General features: G+C 38.6%; 1 pseudogene; it reads left to right on the plus strand.

Moving 5' to 3' along the window:
* Window positions 1-20,748: 20,748 nt before the first annotated feature.
* On the plus strand, window positions 20,749-22,357 carry LOC127094582 (casein kinase 1-like protein 2; annotated as a pseudogene).
* Window positions 22,358-22,728: the final 371 nt, after the last annotated feature.

Genomic DNA, 22,728 nt, shown 5'->3' on the forward strand with positions numbered 1-22,728 from the left:
GGAACATTCTGTTATAGAGTGATGCCTTTCGGTTTAAAGAATGTTGGTGCAACATACCAGAGAGCTATGACCACTCTTTTTCATGATATGATGCATAAAGAGATTGAAGTCTATGTTGATGATATGATTTCCAAATCCAGTGATGAAGAAGAGCATGTTGAGCATTTATTGAAGCTATTCCAGTGTTTGAGGAAGTACAAACTCTGCTTGAATCCCAATACGTGTACATCTGGGTTGCCCTTAGCGATTCATCCTTGATATGTTTACCCTAACCGGTAACGGATGTCCTCTCTGACAGATTTTGTTATCTCCTTACCCAGTAACCGGTAGTAGATAATATACTTCTGATACTCCCGTGTTGAAGTTCTTTTCTTCCCCAGTTGAGTTTGAGTGCGTATTTCCTCAATGAAATCGACGTCCCCTGTTTGGATCGAGTATTTCAGTTTTGTCCTGATTTACCCGTTTGCCCTGCAGATTTTTCCTTTATCCCCGATTGAGTCTTTCCATTGATTTATTTTCATGGAATCTCTCGTGTCCTCCAGCAGTTTTAAGTCGTAGCCTGGCCTACACATAACTTTTTATTCCCCAGAGTCTCTGTCTTACCAGTGAGTTGTTCCTTATGGAAAGCATTATGCTCCTGTGGACTTTCGGTCTCTCCGGATTCTTTTCCTTTGTGGCAACATTTTCCCCACCTAGATTATTTTAGCATTCATATCATTTACATCATAAGGTCTCTTAGGGAACAAATTTCTTTTCTATATGTTGTTATTTAAGTCCATTCTACTGAGTCGATACGAAGATTTTAACCTTCATCTCCTCAGCTAGAAAGTCCTTAAATAGGGGCAACTGTAAGACCCTAATTTTGACCCTAATATCCCTCATGCTATCTCATCATATGCATTAGGATCACACCTTGGCATCCTCCTTACCCATTATTCTTTGGGTTTGCATTGGGAGAGGTCACCAAGAACTTTAGATTGTATCATACTTTTTATTTATTTATTTACTAACCAAAATACCAAAAATATGTCAATGTATAGTTTGTTGCTTTTGTAGATAGTGTGTATGCTCACCTATGCTCTATCAAGCTTATACCTAGGGTTTAAGACCCTCGATGCAAGGAGCTCAATCAAGAATTGGTTTACATTGGATCTAAGTGTCATATATGGATCCCCATGATCTTCATATGTCATTTTGATCAAGAAATCATCAAGAGTTTGGAGTTTGTTTGCCTTGGAAACCCTAATTCATCTGGGTATCTTGTGTGACTTCTTCAGCAAGTTTCTTCAACAATTGATCAAATATTTCAAGCGATACTTCACATTACATTATCTTATGCCTATATGATCCTCCATGAGTCCCAAAAGTCAAGATAATGTCAAGCTAGCAAGTTAGTTCATGATGGTCGATCAGAGAAAGTCAACTGGTCAAAACTGGGGATCCCTAGACCCTATATCCTACAATTTTTGTCATATGAAAATGATTCCAAGAGAAAAGTCACTCTTAATGACATTAAAAACAACTTCCATGTTGAGGTCTAGATCTAGTTTTGCTTGGAAATTAAATTTTTATGATGAAATATTATAGGTCATTTTGTCTAAACCCTAGTTTGGAGGTCAACTTACCAAGGCCATAACTTGCTCAATTTTTATGCGATCAAATCCACTCAAATTCCATGATAAATTTATAGATGTCTACTTCAACTTTGATGTTTATAGAAAGTGCAAATTCAACTTGAGAATGCATGTGCCAAGAGGAAACATTATAGGTCATTTTGGGCCAATACCATTGAACAAGTCATTTTCCTTAATTTCTAAAATGCATAACTCCTTCATGCCAAATCCAAATGAGGTCAAATTTGTGACCAAATTTAAGAGGTTTGAAATAGCTACAACTTTTATGAAGGAACGTTTCTCATTTGAAGTCCATAGAAAAAGGTATTCAAGGTGGAAGAAGTGAACATTTGACTTGGGACTTAGAAATGTTTTAAACATGTTTTATTTCCCAAACTCCCACCTAAAAATTCATCATGATCCAAGCTTCAAATGAAAAAGTGTTCAACATGAAAGTTGTTCCCCTTGATCTCACATTTCCAAAACATCCAAGATCATCTCATTTGGATTATGAATCCGAATACATCATTTCATGCGCCTAATGCACGCCCATGCATCCATGCAAGGGAGAATTTGAAAATTTGCCAAATTTGGAAGTGTGCAAATATCATTCACATTGGCTATAAATAAAACCCTTGATGATCAGAATTGGGATCCCTCTTGCCCAAGCTTCGACCCTCTCCTCCCCCAAACCCCATTGAAAGGATAATCTTGAAGGTTTCTTGAGAAACCGAGTTTCAATTCTCCTTCTGTGTTAGGATTGAAACTCCAAGAGTCCAAGCCTTCTAACCATTCAAATCATCTTCTGGAAGCTTCTAGAGTCAAGTCAAGCCAAATTGGAAGCCAAATCAAGCAATTCTTAAGCTCCTCGAAGGTGAGATTTCAGCAACTTCTTCTCTTTGATTCTCTCTCAATTCTCCACTATTCTTGTTGATTTTTGGTTTCCTGAAGTCCTACCAATATAGGCAACAAGATTGAGTTGCTTTGAGATCAAATCGAAGCAACTCAGTTCATGATCCTTAAAATTTAACTCCCTGTATCTTTTCATATACTTGGAATTGGACAAAATTGAGGCCAAATTCGAGCTCCTGAGAATTTTTTCTTTAAATCCATGTCTTACTTTTTCATTTTGGTGATGGTTGAAGGTGGTCCAGTCCGGTGAGATCCACCGGAGAAGAAGACCGGAGCTCTGACTCCGGCAATGTGTTGGCAAGCATCTCAACCACAGGATCCATTTAAATTGTTTTAATCTTGGGCGTTGCTTTTGATTACCACGCGTGTGTCTCAGTTGACCAAGGCATATGTGGAACATGCGCTTATCACCATCTAATTTGCCACCTCAATTAATGAGGGAAATCAGATGGTCCACGTTTTTTTGAATGTCTGAATATTCCATTTAATTGCTTATTTTTAATTAATTCATATTAATTTCATTATTGATCCAAAAAATATGGGACTTTCACCAAAAAAATTCAAATATTTTTCTCTTTCATTTTCTGAATTAAAATTATTTTTTTGGATCAATATTGATATTTTTCATGATTTAATTATTTTTGTGCATATTTTTAATTGTTTAAAAATACTTCTGACTTTTCAAAAATAATAAAAAAATTTCTCCAAGGTCCTTTGACCTTGTCTGACCTATGATAAATCTCTTGGCCATTTATTTGGTGTTTTGAAGAGGTTTTATGTTTTTGATCAAACATAATTTAATTTAATGCATTTTAATTTGATTTTTAATTGTTTAAGTGTGTAAAAATTATATTGAGCCCTTTTTATTGACTTGTGAAGTTTGACTATATGCTTGGGCCTTGGTCAAGGTTGATTTGCCTTTTGTTGGATTAAAATAATTGGATTTAGGGGATTGATGAAATGCACATTTCATATCCCAAAATGAATGAATGATTTTAATTTGATAAAATTCCTCCCATGACCAATTTGTGTTTGTCTCATCCTCCCTCTTCATCTTCAATCCCATTTTATCCCATCTCTTCCATTGACCAATGACATCTCAATATCCTTAGGCTAATTGGTTTATCAATAACTTTGTGTTAGATGAACCAATACAAGTATGAATGAGATTAGGTCCATCCTTTGATCATTTTTTTCTTTTTGTGTGTGGTATGTTTTAGGAGTATGGTTCATTATACCATATCTCTAACATGCATTAACACCAAAATTTCTATTGCCCGACCTCGGATAGTTGTGACTTCTACATAAGTCCAATTACGATTGCTTAACATAGCGCTAAATTTTGACCCAAAGGCATAGCATTTTAGTAAGTGAGATTGTAAGTCTCCCCCCTTTCATGGTATTGTATGGAAACTTGGCCTTTTTTCCTTCCTTTGGAAGATGTCTTGGTTCAAGGATCCGTGCTTGAGAATAGAGGGTTGAGTGTTCTCCAAAGAATGACTTAAACAATTGAAAAGCAAAACTCCAGTAACATCTAATCAACTTACATTTGACTAACTCTTATTATTAATGGCTTTTAATTTCAAGTTATTTACTAAATGCAATTTAAATTAAAGTCATTTACCATTTCATTTGCCATTTTACATATCATTTAACTTGTTTATGTTTGTGCCATTTTCCCATTGCTCAGTTGAGCCATATATTGTGATTGTATATATTTGTTTGTGTATCTTGTTTGTGTTTATGGTCTTAGGACCTTAAAATACCTAATAAATAACAAAAAAAACCTAAAAATGTTTGTGTGGATTGTTGGATGTGATCTGAGCTTTGGACTTACGATTAGGCAACATTCCCTATCCAAAAGGACTTGGCCAATGTCAACATTTCTGAAACCAAGTTCTTATGATTTGAATTTTCATCTGATGCAAGTATTAAGATCCATTTGAGTTCATCTGCTACATGGTCTTGATGCAAATTTTACTTTGAACATGTGTCTAATGCCTTATTCTGATCCATTCAAGGAGTATGTCATCTGATACATGGTAAGATTATGAAGAAGACTACGAAGTTGCTAGCTTGGATGTGGTTATCTTTATTTGATGCCTTGCTCTTCATTGTACTACTTGATTATTGATATTGCTTGATTTAAAGTCCAAAGGAAAAATGGGTTTCTATATGACATTCTTGTCTATTGGATTGCATCCCATTGGTCAGATCTTTTCAACTCTTAACTTGTAAATTTTTGCTTAGGATTAGTCTCTTCATCTCCTCCCACTTCTTGAATTTCAAATCTCTCCCCCTTTTCAAAACCTTCTTTTCTTGTGATTTCAAACTTAGACTTTATTGCAAATTAGAAACTTTTGCCTTATGCCATTGCATTTTTGAACTCTTTTTCTTAATCAAACTTGTAAATGAACTTAGTAATCTTGACTTAAAATTTCAAAAAGACAAAAAGAACTAACACTCATTCAAACTCTTTTAGGCCTTTTGTGCCTCTTCTAAACTTAATTTTTTGTTAAAAATTAATTCACTCACTTTGAAATTGATACCACGAACTACGAGGTTTTGATCCCTTATTTTATGTTGGTACGTAGGCAAAAGTCCGAAGGTCTTGTCAAACACAAAAATATAATTAATGAATTCTTTTCTCATCCCCACACTCTATTTATTGCAAACATATTTTATACCAAAACACATACACACATAAAAAGGGCTCCCTAGGAGTACCTAGGACACTTTGGGTGCTAACACCTTCCCTCTGTGTAACCAACCCCTTTACCTATGATCTCTGGCATTTTATTAGTTTTGATTTGAAAACTTCTTATCTTTGGGTTTTGTTCGTGCTTTCCCCTTTTCCGTTGGAAACAATAAAAGCGCGGTGGCGACTCTGGTTTTATCGATGTTAAGTTTATCCATAGCTTAATGGTCATGAATTTACCGCTACAACGCTCACTCGCTAGAGAAAATGAAACAACAAAAGAAGGGGTGGGAGAAAAGTACACAACAATAATATAAGTACAAAGGACAAGGAAAAAAATAGAAATCTCAAATAAGGTATCTTCTTCTCTCCGGATCCTCGCCGAAGTTGCAAAGCTCCAGTGAGGTCTTCCTTTTCTTTGTTTTCTTCCCTTTTTGTAGCTATCTACTAGTCGTTCGCCTTTATAGCATGCTTGATTGTATTTTTGTGAGTGTTTGGACTGTTGATTTTGAGGTTTAGTATCTAGGGTTTCACTTTTGGAAATGGTTTGATATGTGAATTGGTGTCATGTTTGGTTGAATTGATGGTGGAATCATGTTTAGCCCTCAATTTTAGGCTAGGCTACTTTTATTTATTTTTGGATTCAAAGTTTTTGTGGGATTTTGGGGTTTGCCTTGATTAACACGATGAATGTTCATCAAGGTCGTCGTCAAGACTACCGTGTTGAGTAACACTCAAGTGGAATAAATGTGTGTTATGTTGTTTTAGTGGTGGGCCGATGTAAAGAATAGAGGGAGTGATTCAGAAAGAGGAACAAGCATGAGGTTTGAGTCCCCACGGGAGTGACTCCCTCGCCTTAGTTACTCTCTGATCCTCCCCATTTGTGACATGTGGCAACATGTGGACAATTTTAGGCCACTTAATTGGTTGACTAATCCCTGTGTTGACCAGGTCCCATGTGCGCTCACCCTAGCTCATACCATGCTCCATCCTCTTGTTAGCCCTTGGATCTAACGCTGATTAGATCATATGGGAGAGGTTTAGTCAACCAAGGTTGACTCCCTCATCCCCTGGTAGACTCCAATGTTTGGCCTCTATTGAGCCTATGTTGCTATCAACATCCTCTTTCTTTTTTTAATATAGCCATTCAGTTTTTTATTTTTATTATTATTGTCTTTGGGCTCTTAGGCCCTATCAGTTTTTATTTTACTATTTTATAGCCCCATTTTGACATCTTGCACCCTTTATTTTCTAATAACACTTATTCAAGTAAAGAAAATTCAAAATGGCTCTCGTTGAGTACAACGAATGTGAAGGATGCTAATATCTTCCCCTTGCATAACCGACTTCCTTACCCGTTTCTCATCCCCTCGGGTTTTATTGATATTTTCCATTTACATTGGGAATAAATAAAGTTTAGTGGCGACTCTATTGTATCTTTGAGTGTGCGATGCGCTTAGGTATTTTTTGCGGTGCGACATCATGTCTCTGGTTCCTCTCTGAACCGTGTCCCTCTTTGGACGTGAGATCTCCATAGTCCCTCTCTGAACCAGGCCATCACTGAACTTAAGTCCTACCTATCTCCAAAATACATGAATGTATGATTCTAAACAACATAATATACCACATCATCATCATCATCTCAAAAATCATAACAAAAACATAAGTCTTAACATTCCAAAAAAGGTTCCACTCTTGAACCTATAAGTTGTCAATCACATGCGTCGTTGTAATCCCTCTCTGGATTATTATACTCATAACGCCAATTAAGGCCATCACTGTAATCTCTCTCTAGATTACTATACTCAAAGTTATACTTTCAAAAGAATTTAATTATTTCATTTAAAAGGTAAATTTATGTTCTTACCAATTATTCTCAACTCATCAAATTACTCAACAACTCAAAAAGTCTCAATGACTCGTAGTTTCTCAAAAACTTATTATTTTCTTAAAAACCCTCAAATATTCATATCTTCGCAAAAAAAAAAACTCTTAAAACTCATTATTATTATTGTGTCAGACCATCGACGGGATAATGACAATCAATTTTCTTAATTTACTAAAAAATGACCCTAAGGTCACCAAAAGGAGTCTAATGTCCCAAGATCCTCCAAAATACCACTAAAGGACTCCCAAACTCCACAAATAACAGGGAATGCTCAAAAACTCGGAAAACATCAAAATTGCCCGAAAAGTTGAAAGATCTAAAATTGCCCGAAAAGTCAAAATCGAGCCAAAATTGACCACCGTCAGACGTTGTTGCGACACCGACGCCGGCATGACGCGACCCACACGCATTTGCGGAAAATCGTACTACTGTGAAATCGCTAGAGCAAGATCGTGCGACCTCCGTTTTCCAGGTGCGACTCGCTGCCGTCGTGACTCACCATCGCACAACTCCTTCGTTTCCGCTGAGGGCAGATTGCGGCGCGGCTCCTTGGCCACCGCGCAACCGTCATGCGGTTGTGATCGTAACGATTGTCGATTGTCGCCATACCAGCGCGACCCCTATCTGATTTTTTTTATTTTTCCGATTGTACGATTTAAAAAAAAAACATTTTTCAAGTTTGAGGTTTTTTCCAAAAAGTAATTTTTCACAAAAATAACTTAAAAATTAAGTTTCTTTGATATTGGGAAAACTTCCAAAAAAACAATCGACTCTGAAAAAATAGGGAAAATATGTTAGAATCCTCAATATCACACATTTGGAGAATCAAACAACCCAATATGGTCGACCGAATCCTCGGGGGAAAAATCCCTACTCAACAGAAACCAAAACAACAAAGAAGTAAATAATCATACAATCAGATCATATTACAAGGTTATCACATCCAACACTAACTTATAGAGGCCTTAGGGGATTTATCTCAAATCCCTTATTAGGGTCTTAGAGCAAACACACAAAAACTACAATCCAGCAAAATTTACAATAGGCAAAAAAACATCGTAGCTCATTCACCACATAAAGGAAAAATAAGGGAAACTCATAAAATCCATGAGACGTTGATCGGAGGGTAAGGAACCCTCATTATCCTGCATGTCTGAAATCAACCAAAAGTGGATAATTCCCATCCCTCCCCTTTATCTTAGAATTGCAGTAAGGATGATGATCCCAAAAGTTTGAGTTCCTCATCGTAGACCCCACTCTCCTTCCCAAAGGGAATCTGATCTCTCTGCCTCTTTTCCACGTACAAAATATTTTCTAAAAACCTAGCTCTCTCCATATTTTAGAATATATATGGGCATTATTTATCAATTTTACACTTTTTGCCCACTTACTCTCCCATTCTCTTTTCTCACCTCAAACTCTCTTCTATTCACACCAATGACCCAATTCTCCTATTTAATTAATTAAACTATTATTGAAATTAAATAGATATTTAAATTAAATAAATGTTTAACTCAATAATTATTTAATCAGAAAAATATATATGTTCTACTATTTTATCTTGTCACCAAATAATTGATTATTTCTAATTATCTTCCATAATCCCAATAATAATATTTATATAGTCTTCAATCTCATAACCCCGATAATTATTAAATTACCAAAATACCCCTACACTCCAAAAATAACCAATTTCAGTATAATCCATAATAACACGAATAAACAATTAAAATGCACTAAATATAAGTTGGGGGCATTACAACTCTCCTCCATTTAAAAGAATTTTCATCCTCAAAAATTACCTGGCGAAAACAAATTCGGATAAGACTCCCTAATCTGATTCTCCAGCTCCCAACTTAGACTTCCTCTAGCAAGTCTTCCCCATACCACATTCACTAAGGCAATCTTATTCCCCTGAGCTGCTTCACTTCTTGATCCTCAATCCTGATAGGAAATGCTTCCATAGTCATATTCTCTCTCACTTGGACATCCTCCATCTGGATAATATGCGACGGGTCAGGAATATACTTTTGAAGCTGGGATACATGGAAGACGTCATACAGATTGAAAAGAGACGGTGGCAAGGCCAACTTATAAGCAACAACTCCAATCCTCTAAGAAATATGATATGGACTAATAAAATGAGAAGTGAGCTTCTTGGACCTCAAAGTTCTCCCAAAACCAGTCAACTAGTCACATGGGTGACTCTCAGAAACACATGATCACCCTCACTAAGTTCCAGAGCCTTCCTCTGCTTATTGTGATAGCTCTTCTACCTACTCTGAGAATCCTTCATCTTCTTTTGAATCATCTTCACTTTCTCTATAGTCCGCTGAATAATCTATGGTCCAAGAACTACACTCTCTTCAGATTCATACTAGCAAAGAGGAGTCCTAGACCTCCTCCCATACAATGCTTCGGACGGTGCCATTCCAATACCGAATGATAGGTTTTATTATAAGTAAACTCAATCAATGGCAGAAAATAGTCTCAAGAACCTCATTTCTCTAAGACATAAGCCCTCAAGAGATCTTCCAAAGATTGAATAGTCCTCTTAGTCTGACCATCAGTTCGTGGATGGTAAGTAGAACTTAACTTCAGCTTAGTACCCAAAGCGCCGCGTAAGCTCTCCCAAAATCGGGAGATGAACCTCAGATCTCTATCCGACACAATACTTGATGGTATACCATGAAGCTTCACAATCACAACAATATAAATCTCAGCTAGCTTATGTAGTGGAAAGTTGATCTTAATCCGAATGAAGTGTGTCGATTTAGTCAGCCTACCCACGATCACCCAAATTGGATCAAACCCCCTCGGAGTATTTGTTAATCCAGTAACAAAATCCATCGATATACTATCCCACATCCATTCGGGAATATCCGATTGTTGCATTAGTCCAAACGACTTCTGGTGCTCAATCTTTGACTTCTGACAAGTCAAACATGAATAAATGAACTGAGCAACGTCTCTCTTCATTCCCCGCCACAAAAACATTCTCTTAAGGTCATGGTACATTTTGGTAGCTCCAGGATGAATACTCAAACCGCTTTGGCGAATCTCCTCCAAAATAGTCTTCTTAAGTTTCGGTATGTACGTAAACTCTATCCCAGAACTTAAGGATCCTATTCTCATCGACTCTAAAATCTTAGTCTTCATTAGCTGATGACGTGCGATCAACCAAAGCCACATCCAACTTCTTACTCTCTCTAATCTCATCAAGGAAACCATTATCCAACTTCAACATACCCAACTTCACACTATTTGCAGTCACCTTGCACACCAAACTCATATTTTTGAATTGCTCAATCAAGTCCAACTCTTTAACCATCAATGTCACCATGTGCAAGGACTTCTAAATTAAAGCATCAATTACAATGTTGGCTTTACCAAGATGGTAGTTCAAGCCAAAGTCGCAATCCTTCAAAAATACTGACCATCTTTTCTGCCTCATATTCAGATCCTTCTAATCAAATAAATACTTCAAACTCTTGTGGTAGCAGAATACCTCAAATCTAGAACCATACAAGTAGTGTCTCTACAACTTCAGCATAAAAACTACAACTTCCAACTCTAGATCATGAGTAAGGTAGTTCCTCTCATGAACTTTCAACTGTTGTAAAGCATAAGCTATAACTTGTCCATTCTACATAAGTACACCACTTAATCCCATCTTGGATGCATCACAATATACTACAAAAGGTTCACTAGGATCTGGCAATATCAACATTGGCTCCATTGTCATTTTCTTCTTCAATTCTCGGAAATTCTCTTCACATAACATGTCCCACATAAATGCTTGACCCTTTCGAGTCAATTGGGTCAAAGGTAAGGATAACATAGAAAAACCTTCGATAAACCTTCTATAATAACCAGCCAACCCTATGAAACTTTTGATCTATGTAACTGACTTGGGTGCCTCACACTGTAACACTGCATAACCTTAGAAGGATCCACAACTATACCGCCACTAGAAATAACATGGCTAAGAAAACTCATATCTCGCAACCAAAACTCACATTTTGATAACTTGGTATACAACTTCTTCTCTTTCAACACTTGTAGTATATTACGAAGATGTCCAACATGGTGTTCATCTGATTTAGAACTGGGTGCTAAGGCTATGGAAAATTCAGCTTCTCTCTCTGGTGGCAAATCATTAATATCATCATGGAACTCATCTGGAAATTCACACACTATAGGAAGATCATCCAACATCGTCTTACCCTCAATTTGCAAGGAAGCAAACATTGCAAATACTCGAGCCTCATCTTTTGTGAATTCTTCAACCTGTCTCGCATGAGTAAACTGCAAACCTTTCTCTTCTACAAACTCAGTAAACATTATTGTCTTATTATAGCAGTTGATATATGTATGGTTGAACTCCAACCAGTTCATACCCAAGATAACATCAACTTAAATCAATAGTAAGCAAACCAAGTCGACGCTAAAGTCCCTACGATATATTGTCAATGGACACTTGAAACAAACTAAAGAATTGGTTACCGACCCATTCGTTGGAGTATCGATAACCATGCTGCCATTCATAGCAGACACCACAATACCCAATCTCTTCACATAATAAATGGATATAAAGGAATGTGTTTCACCACTATCAATGATAGAAATTAAAGGAATATTATTAATGAAACAAGTACCTCAAACCAGATTATCAGATTTGGAGGCCTCTGCACCACTTAGAGCAAACACTTTCCCACCATATTTCATATCTTAAGTCTTTTTAGGCTTCTGACACTGTGTGCTAATATGACCAGCCTTTCCAAAGTTGAAATAATTTACCACATCACTCTTAGATTCATTAGCCTTATGCCATGACTTTCCACACTAGAAGCATATAAATGCAGAACACTGTGCAACATGATGACCAAGATCCCCACATTTGAAACACTTAAGAGTGTCGCATTACGCGAAAAACCGGCGGGAAAAAGAAGAAACAACAGAGCCGCCACCGTGCGTTATTTATCCCAAAAGAGGGAAAGGAAACGCTCAGAGTAAACCTAGGAAAGAACATGGTCTCGCGACCAAAGAGAATGGGTTCGGGAGTCGGTTATGCGAAGGGAAGGTATTAGCACCCCTACGCATCCGTCGTACTCGACGGGATCCACGCACAAAAGGAAGGATAAATGGTTGCTAAACACTGCTCAAACTCACACACACTGGCTGAAAAGAGACAAAAGAAACTGACTGAAACTGACTCGGCAGGATATTGCATCCTGGGCCTACTTAGTCTATCAGGCATAGTCATCAGAGTCGAAGTAGTTCGGACCGGGGAAACGACACATGCTCGCTAGGATATCGCATCCTATGCATACGTATCTTCTCGGACGAGAGAAGAATCAGAGCATACGTAGCTCGGCTAACACGCACACAAACAAACACAGGCAAAGGCAAACATGGAGCCTGAATGCCAATCACTGGACTTACATCAGCATCCGAACCAAAACACACACAAAGAGGCAAACGTGGAGCCTGAACGCCAATCACTGGACTTACATCAGCATCCGAACCAACAAACCCACACTGGAACCCAAATGCCACTCGATGGACTTACATCAGCTTCCAAGCACACAACGAGACAAAACAAAGGCACAGGCGCCCGGAGAGATCTGCTCATCTCCTGCCTACGTACCTCATCTGGTATGAGGATCAGGGCGACATAGTTCCCCTACGGAGGGACAAAGGATCTAGCCTAACCAGATAACAGAGGGAGACACAACTCTAGGGAGACTACGACTCGAGCCTAGATGTTGTCATGCAAGGTTGTCCCTAAGTTAAGGTTTCTAGCTAACAGACACAGGAAAGGTCTCAATTGCAACCAGGGCAAGAGAAAGGGGATATCTCAATCACAACCGGGGTGAGAGAAAAGAATTAGCATTAGTGGTTAGTCAAACTCGACAAGACATCGCATTTCGTGCCTACGTATCTCATCTGAACATGAGAATCAGAGTTGCCGTAGTTCGGCTAAACTATTACTGTTGGTTTGTGTTTTTTAAGTGGACAACGTCACTGCACAATCTACCTGATGCTCGACCTTTGGAGACTTACTCATCTGTAGTAGAAGGAGTTAACGTATCCTTAAGAGGGGATGATGTTTGTTTGTGTTTTAAGAAAACGCAAGCAAGAAAGGAAGTCCTATACGAAGGAACCGTGCTACCTTAATTGACATGCAAACGAGACTACACGGAGTCTAACAGACCTAGGGGATATGATCACACCACACAAACACATACAGCATAAAGTAAACACACCAACAAGGGGGCTCAAACATGGGTTAGGTTTTAGTCGAGGGGTCACATCAACCTCAACAAACAAACCTCTGGAATGGGGTGAATGTTGCTCTTAACCTTGCCATTGAAGGGCTAAGGTGAAGCAGATGAAAGGAGATGAGGGGCGTGCCTCATTGCTCTTATCCCTGGCCAGGGAGAGCATTTGACAAGAATGTGTGGGTTCAGAAAGTGGGAACCCTTCTACACATTTGATACTGACTCAACTGTGCAATTGCACAAGATCTTGGGTTTTTTATCTGTAATGCATCAACACAGTGGTGTGAGCAAAACAGAAGACACACTGAATAGCAGGGGATAGGTTGCTTATCCCTTGGTTCTGCCAATTGCCTCTTCACTTAGGAGGTCTTTGACTCTGTACAAGGACAAATTAAACATACACAAACATTGCCTCTTAAGGAGGACTTCAGACAGTTGCCTGGCCAAGTAACAGGCCAGGTCTTCCAGACTACATGAAGAAAAAGGAATTATACCTCAAGCAAGTTGCTAAATAGCAAAGCAAAGCAAGTTCAAAGAACTTAAGCAACTAATGGTACCTGAAATGGTCAAACAGATCAGTACACAGTTCAACAGTCAAAGCAAAAGGAATTGGGAAACAACAGTCAACACAGAGGGACCAATGTGCAAAGCATAAGACTCAAACCATATGAGTCAAGCCACCTACAAAACAAAGGTTAGCTCATGATAAACAATCAAGCTTAATCAAAAGAAATGGTCTCATTGGTCATTTGTTGGTCAACCTGAAAACATGAACTCAAAGGTGAGTAACAAGACCACTAGGGCAAGCCTAGGGTCAAAAGGGAAGGAAAAAGTCAAAACAGCAAAGGGCAAGCATCCAAAATCATGTTCAAACAATCAAGAAGCAAACCCAATTGGTTTCATGTTTATATCATGCATCATCATCATTTCATGAATAATTTAGGTCAAGGCATGGCATTTAGAAGCTCATAGGAGTCAACAGCAAGACTTGCATCAAAAGTCAACTCAAACATTTCAAAAAATCACCAAATAAATCATGATCAATCCTAACACATATCATGGTAAGCATGTCAAATTTCATCTCATTTGGACAAGTGGAAGGCGGTCAATGAAAATCAGAAAGTCAAAGCAATTTTGAACATGCTCAATGAAGTCAACCAAACATGCATCAACTTAGAAAAATCATAAATCAGAAATGGTGTATGAGAAATGAATGGGACTAAAACCATGGCAAAGATGAGGATGTCTAGTTATCTCATGTAAAATTTCATGTCCATCTAATAAAGTATGAGAATTTCACAAATGAAATGGCAACATGCATCACATGAGGTCAACATTTTGGTCAAACAGGGGAGAAAATCTCAAACAATTAGGAAATGCCTCAAATAATTCCACAAAAAATCACATGCCAACTAGACATATAAGAGCTCAATCATGCAAAAAATCAATTCATTTGGAGGTCAAGAAGCATGGATACAAAAATCATGAAGTTAGACATCATTGGTGTGACACAAATTGTCACACCCTAATTCAGAAAAACATAACTCACAAACCAGCAATGATAAATTCACAAACTCTACACCAAAATCACCATGAGTGTGTCTAGTTTAAGCACAAAACGTTTGGGGGTCATTGGATAAAGTATCACCATTTCACAAATGTTTTGGCAAAAGGTACAAAATATGGACACATGAACAAAACCCTAATACCAATTAAAATTCGACCATGCAAAAAATCTGGAAAAAATATGACAAAATAATAGAGATCATGATGAAGACAATGCAAAAAATCCCATTCAAATTGGATTAAAAACAAAGGAGTTATGAATTTTACAAAATGATGTATCAAATTGAAATAAACATTGAAAAATAATATGAGTTAATAGATCACATGCCACTGGCGTCTCTATGAAACGGTGCGTTTCGTCTGGAGACCTTCGCTAAGCGAACCGGAAGCTTCGCTAGGCGAGCACTCATCTTCTTCGCCCTCGCTAGGCGAACAGATCATTCGCTAGGCGAATGCGCGATTTCTTCACGAAGAAGACGACAGAACAGCAAACACAAAACACACTCACAAACAAATTTTCACGAAATCATGCAAACAATATACCAATCGAAACGTCTCACCATGTAGATCATTAAAACAGCAAGCATTCATTCTAAATCGGGCTATCATGGATGAATCGTGTGAAAACATAAATGAACATCAGACTTTAAAACCAAATTACTCACTCATCACTCAACCATTTTGCACGATTCAAGTTTCAGAATGACCAGCAAAGCAAACTCTATCATAAGCATAGCATAGTTTAGAGAAACAAGGAGGTCGAAATTTTACCAAGTTGGAAGAGCAGTGTCGATACAGTTGTTATTTGGCCATGTTAAAGTGAAACAGATGCTCCTTAAGCTCCCTAAGGTTGAATGATGAAGTTAGCTTTGCTCGAAACAGCTTGGAATGGCTTCAACCTTGGACTGCCATTGATGATGCTTGAAGAAAAACAGTCGTGGAAATGGCCTTCCAGCTGGAGAATGATGGTGAAAACAAGCTCAAGATGGTGTATGGATGTTGTTTTAGGCAAGGCAATGTCAAGTTCTTTGAGTTTCTTTGACAGATTTTGAAAATGGCCAAAGATGAAGTTTTGAGAGAATGAGAGAACAAGAGTTTGTCTGCTGTAAAATAGTGGCTGCTAGGGTTTCCTTTTGCAGAAGAATGATGTTTAAGTACTCTGTTAAGGGTACAAATCACAGTCCATGAAAAGGTGGGATGGAGTTGGTGAAAAATGTACTTTTGGCCAATTTTCAAGCAAGTTAGGAATGGCTGTGTGTACTGCACGAAAATGACTTTGTAACATGACCAAAATATGATTTCTGAACATATTTGAATGGCCAAATTGATTAGAAATGGCTATCTCAAAAATTCACTTTTGTACCACACTTGAAATCAATTCATGCAAGTCCAAAAATACCATTTTGATTGGTGAAGTTTTGGTGAATGGTGATGACATTTTTGGGAAGATGGCATCAAATGTGACTTGTAGCAAAAAACCCCACCCAATTTGGCCAAATGGTTTGAGAGATATGGCCTTTTAAAGTTCAAATATTTTTGAAAATGAATTGATCATAACTTGCCAACCATACATGGGAATTGAGTGTTCTTAGACTTTTTGGAAATGGGAGAACAATGTCGCAACCCGAAAAATACAGTCTGCGAAAAAAACAACCGGCGAGAAAAATGACAGAAGAGTCGCCACCGTGCGTTATTTATCCCAAAAGAGGGAAAGGAAACGCTCGAAGTAAACCTGGAGAAAGGAAAGGAAAAGACAAGGTCTCGCAACCAAATCTTGGGTTCGGGAGTCGATTATGCGAAGGGAAGGTATTAGCACCCCTACGCATCCGTAGTACTCTACGGGATCCACTCTTGTTGTTTCTTGTCTAAAGGGTGTGCGTTTATCTAATGTACTATTTACTAAAAGAAAGGGTCAAAGAAAATGACTCGCACGGATGTCGCATCCACTGCATACGTATCTCATCTGAATATGAGAATCAGAGTCTTCGTAGCTCGGGTACCTAAGGGTTAAGGATAAGTGTGCTCGCTAAGACATCGCGTCTTATGCCTACGTATCTCATCGGGAATGAGAATCAGAGCAAAACGTAGTTCGGCCTAACTACGGGAATAAGGGTCTCGATTGCAACTAGGGCAAGAGAAAGGGAATGTCTCGATCGCAACGAGGGCGAGAGAAAAGAATCGCAACAAGGGCGAAGGCAAACAAGGATTAGTTGTTATTCGTTAGTCAAACTCGGCAAGACATCGCATCTTGTGCCTACGTATCTCATCTGAACATGAGAATCAGAGTTGCCGTAGTTCGGCTACACGCACGCCAAACAAAACAAGACACCTACACACAAAAAGGTGGCAAACATGGAGCCCGACTGCCAATCACTGGACTTACATCAGCATCCGAACCAAAACACACACAAAAGGGCAAACGTGGAGCCCGACTGCCAATCACTGGACTTACATCAGCATCCGAACCAAAACACACGCACACTGGAACCCGAATGCCACTCGATGGACTTACATCAGCTTCCAAGCACACAACAACCAAACAAGTTAATAGGGAGTCGGGAACTCGAGCCTATAACTGTCAAGCACACACAAAAGAAAAAGAAAGGCGCCCGGAGTGGTCTCGCACGACCACCTGCCTACATACCTCGTCTGGAACAAGGATCAGGGCGATGTAGTTCCCCTAAACAGGGGTTGCCATCTGAACATGGACTTAGAAAAGGAGGACACCAGTTGTGTCAAAGGAGAGTGGGCAATGTGTTCACATCCTAGCAGTAGGTGTCGCAGCTCGCTGAATCGAGTCTTAGGCAGTTACCTCTTTGCGATAGAACGGACTACATGCCACAAGATCGAAGACGCTCGGAAAGGTCTAAAAGAAATGGGGAAGCTCTGCCCTAGAGTTGTCATGCAATGGGTACTTAAGTGTTTAGGATTTACAAATGGGAATATCTACCTAATGTTAGCATGCAAAGAATATGGGAATCCTACCTATGTTATCATACAAAAGGTTACTACCTAATGGGTGCTACCTAATCGGAACAAGAATTGACGAGTGGAGCAAGGAGAAGTGTTAGGGATAAGGGTAGATGGCGACGCATGGAGCAATCGACTTACAAGGTTGATGGCGATGCATAAAGCAATCGGCTTACAAGGTTGATGGCGATGCATAAAGCAATCGACTTACAAAAGGGGTGGATGAATACGTGCTGGTTCTGTTAGGTTTTGAAAAATAATTACTCGACGTTGGATCGAGGTTTTGATCTTGTTTTGAAATGGTTATCGGGTGTTCATTTTAATTCTTGTATTAACAGGTGAATAAAGAATGAAAGAATAAATATTATACATTTCATGGGAGAGGGGTACATTTGTTATGAATGGGGGTTGTTCATGGCAAACAAACAATAATAATACATGCCTCATACACCACACAAGTAGGCCACAGTTAATCAAACAAGTAAGGTATAAACAAATATATAATCGAATCAAATAATCAAAGAATGGAATAATAAAGCATTAAACAATGTATGAGTGTAAGTGCAAAGAAACCGGCTCATTGTAAGAAAGCCCAAGAGTAAGCTATGTGAGGTTGATGGCGATGCTTAAAAAGCAATCGACTTACAAGGGTGTAAAAAATGGGCTCGATATTAAATCGAGAAAAACATGATTTTTATAGTTTTAAAATGGTTTTGAACTAAACTAAAATACAACAACTATACATTATTAACAAATGAAATTATAATAAACATAAAAAACAGATATTAACAAAATACTAAAAGAATAAAAAATGCTAAAGGAAAATACCATCAAACAAAAAGCAAAAAGTGTCACACATGAGTATCGAACCCTCTCCATTTAATACTATGAAACTAACCTCTTTCCACTAGACCACTCAACAATATTTGCTACTGGTATACTATGTTAAATATATGAACAGGGCTAACAGATTTAAAATAAATAAAAAAAAAACATTTTTATGGGTTTTTTATTATCTCTGTTAAAAACAAAATAAGCTAAATAAATAAAAAGTAAATAATAATAACAAAAGAAAATAAAAACATATATTTTTCTGATTTTGTGTTAAAAATGAAATAAACTGAAATAAAAGAAATAATTAAAAATTAAAAAAAGAAAAGAAAAAAAAGAAATGGAAACAGCAAGCTCGTCTCCATCGTCTTCCTCCCTCGCTCTCCCTCAAACTCTCTCAGGCGAACCTCTCCTTTCTCAGCTTATTCCCTCCAAACCCTACTCACAGTAACCGAACCTAAGTACTACGAAGAAGACAAAGTGCAAACGACAAAAACACAACCCTAAACCCAGTCCAAACTAGAATCATCAATGTGAAAGAAACACCAATCGCGCAGAGATACATCAAGCTTGGAAAGTAGTAAACATGCATCTGAGTACGGAACAACAAAAAAAGGTAAGAGTTCTACCAGATTGGGATGTCTCGGAAGTGAACGAACAGGTACGTGATCCTCCTTCCGCTTTCTCCTTCGTTGCGCCTTTCTTAGGGTTCGTCCTCTCTTTGATTTTCGTTTCCTTGTTTCTCTGTGAACAGTGGCCGCCTCCAACCTTCAGAAATTAGGGTTTTTTCTCTTTTGATTTTTTTTTCTCTCAGTTTCTGTTGTGCTCCTCCTTCTCTTACTGATTTGCTCTCTATTTATCCTCTGTGAATTAGGGTTACAAATTGGTGCCCTTGTGTTCAAAAGCAACTCTGCAAAGCACTTTGGATGCACAGAAATTGAATTGCCCTATCCATGTTAGCTTCAAGAAAAGGTATCCTTCACAAACTTTCCTCTCTGCTTTGACCTCATACCAATTTGGGATGTTTTTGGACTTTGCCCTCTGACTGTTGGTTAATGGTTTTGCACTGTAGGTTTTGCAAATTGACTGATTAATGTGTCCCTTTTTACCGCAGTAAAAAAATGGTGAGCTTGGTTTGACTTGGGATAATGGATATTTTGAAGAGTGATTGTTAACGGTTTTAATGCATAGACTGGCTGAAAATTGATTGTGTTGGCCATGTTGTTATTCATCTTGCAGGTTTGATGGTTGCACATGGTGACTGGAAAATATTTCAGAATTAGGTGGATGGATATCTTGTGGTTCTTGGCCTTCATCTCTGCTTCAGCCCGAAAATTTTTTCTGGACAACTTTGAAAAGTGCTTATCACCAACCATACAAATTGGACACGATGGATCATGCTTATCTGATTCTGTAGCATTCTGCATGAAATGTGTGACCGCATATTAGTACGGCTACAACAGAGATCACTGTTGGCAACAAAACTTCTGGTTGCTTCATGCTGATTTGGCCTTGCAGAGATTATGAACTGTGAATGAGTGGGTTCTAGTTTGATCAGTTCATGTTTTTTGTTATGGATGTTTTACAGTGGTCATTGTGATGCAGGAATTGCTCTTTGTGAATTGAGTTTTGGATCCTATTGAAATCTATGCACTAGAGACTTGCACAACATCCATGTATTTGCATTTGATACTCCAGTACTGTTTCTGTGATGCTGTCATTATTCTTAGCCAGATTACTTGGAACAGAATCAGAGATTTTTCTTGTAAATCTCATTCTGTCGCGGGGTCTGGTCGAATCGTCATTAGAGAGTGCCATCCTGAAAATGGGACGGTGCTATTTGGATGAGTGCATCATTCCTGTCAAAGTCATGCCTTTCGTCTCTTGCATTTCTGATCACAAGCACTTTCTTGGGGGGTATCTTATGATCTCTTGGCACCCATTCCTTGGATCAAAAGAAACATTCAGAAGTTTCGGAAGAATGACATGCTTCAGTTAGTTCCAGAACAAAGTGAAGAATACCCGTTAGAACATCAAGATGGAGATAGACTTCAGAGACCACTAATTCGCGGCAGTGCAAATGCTTATGAAACTTCCAATGGGGATAGTGAAGAGGGACAAGATCTTTCTGTCTATCCAATCACTGGAAGCTCACCTAATCCAAAACAAACATTCGACTTTGCACAGTATTATGCCTTTAATTTGACAATATTTGCACCGACTCTGGTATACTGTTCATTTAGTCTACTTGTTGTTCCTGTTGGTGCTGTTTATTTTGGGTATAGATATGTAGTGGACAAGTGTAATTTTCTGTTTGTCTATCGAGTTTGGGGATTTCTTGCCATGCTCCTATTCTTCTCAGTGCAAGGGGACTCTATGAAGCTGCAAGCAATTTTCACCCTTGGACTATTAGTCTTGAGGCTTTATCCAATTTTTGTAATAGGAAATTGTCCCTCAAAACTGTTCTCATGCTTGCTGATCAAATGATAAATCGAGTCGGATATGTTCATACGAAGTCATTTTTACACCGGGACATCAAGCCAGACAATTTCCTCGTGGGTTTAGGGAGGCGTGCAAATCAAGTGTACGTCATTGACTTTGGTCTTGCTAAGAAATTCAGAGACAGTAATAATCAGCATATTCCCTACAGAGAGAATAAGAATTTGACGGGAACTGCTAGGTATGCCAGTATGAATACTCATCTTGGAATTGAACAAAGCCGCAGAGATGATTTAGAGTCACTTGGATATGTTCTTATGTATTTTTTAAGAGGAAGTCTGCCTTGGCAGGGATTGAAAGCCGGTACCAAAAAGCAGAAGTATGAGAGAATCAGTGAGAAGAAAGTTTCTACTTCGATTGAGTCTCTCTGTCGTGGCTATCTCTCAGACTTTGCATCATACTTCCATTATTGTCGGTCACTGAGGTTTGATGATAAACCAGATTATGCTTATCTGAAAAGACTTTTGCGTGATCTATTCATCCGTGAAGGATTCCAGTTTGATTATGTCTTCGATTGGACCATTTTGAAATATCAGCAATCTCAAATTTCCACTCCTCCTTCCCGTGGTATTGGTCTCGCTGCCGGACCAAGTTCTGGTCTGCCACTAGCTTCTGCAAATAACGACGGACAGTCAGGTGGAAAAGATGGTAGATATATTGGATGGTCTTCAACTGATCCCACTCGTAGGAGAAACTCTGGACCCATTGCCATTGATGGAATCGTATCTAGAGAGAAAGCCCCGGTTACCAATGATTTAACTGGATCTAAAGATGCTATGTTGCCAAGTTCGAATTTCTTTCGGTCAAGTGGATCTGCAAGGCCAAAATGCCATCTTAAGCAGCAGCCGTGATGCAGTTGTTGACAGTGAGACTGAGCCTTCCTCCCGTCCTCTCACGCAGGACCCAAGTCAGGGAGCAACCTGTAAAAGCTCTGGTGCTCAAAGAAGTTCACATATCATGTCATATGAGCACAACCGAGTATCATCTGGAAGAAACACATCATCAAACATAAAGAATTTGGATTCAAACTCTCAGAGGTATCAAGAGTCTGCATTTAAACGATGAGAGGGCACAGTATTAGCAGCTGCTACTCTCGGATCACCTTTCTTCCTTGTAAATTTTGAAAGGTTTTATACTCATTTTCACAAACTGGGGAGTGGAGTGTTGTCTGTGCATTTTGGCCATGGTTTGCATAGGTGCATAGGATGTTCTGACCTATCCTTGTTCTGCAGGTATAGCTAATGCATTGGATGCTCAACATGGTAGCAAGTCATGCAAATTCACTGCTTTGATGTGGTCTTATTTTGGATTATTACAGCATGATGCGGTGATGCATAGTGTACAAGATACCAATGTTTTGATGGACTGCAAGGCCATGATGTAGGTTTGTTGTTGTCTGTTTTTCTCTCTTTTGCAGTTGGCAGGCAATTGCAGTTCAGTTTCATTGTGTGCAGTTGGATTTGGAGC

This window comes from Lathyrus oleraceus, chromosome 1 (genome assembly GCF_024323335.1).
Source record: "Lathyrus oleraceus cultivar Zhongwan6 chromosome 1, CAAS_Psat_ZW6_1.0, whole genome shotgun sequence".
NCBI classification, from domain to species: Eukaryota; Viridiplantae; Streptophyta; class Magnoliopsida; order Fabales; family Fabaceae; genus Lathyrus; species Lathyrus oleraceus.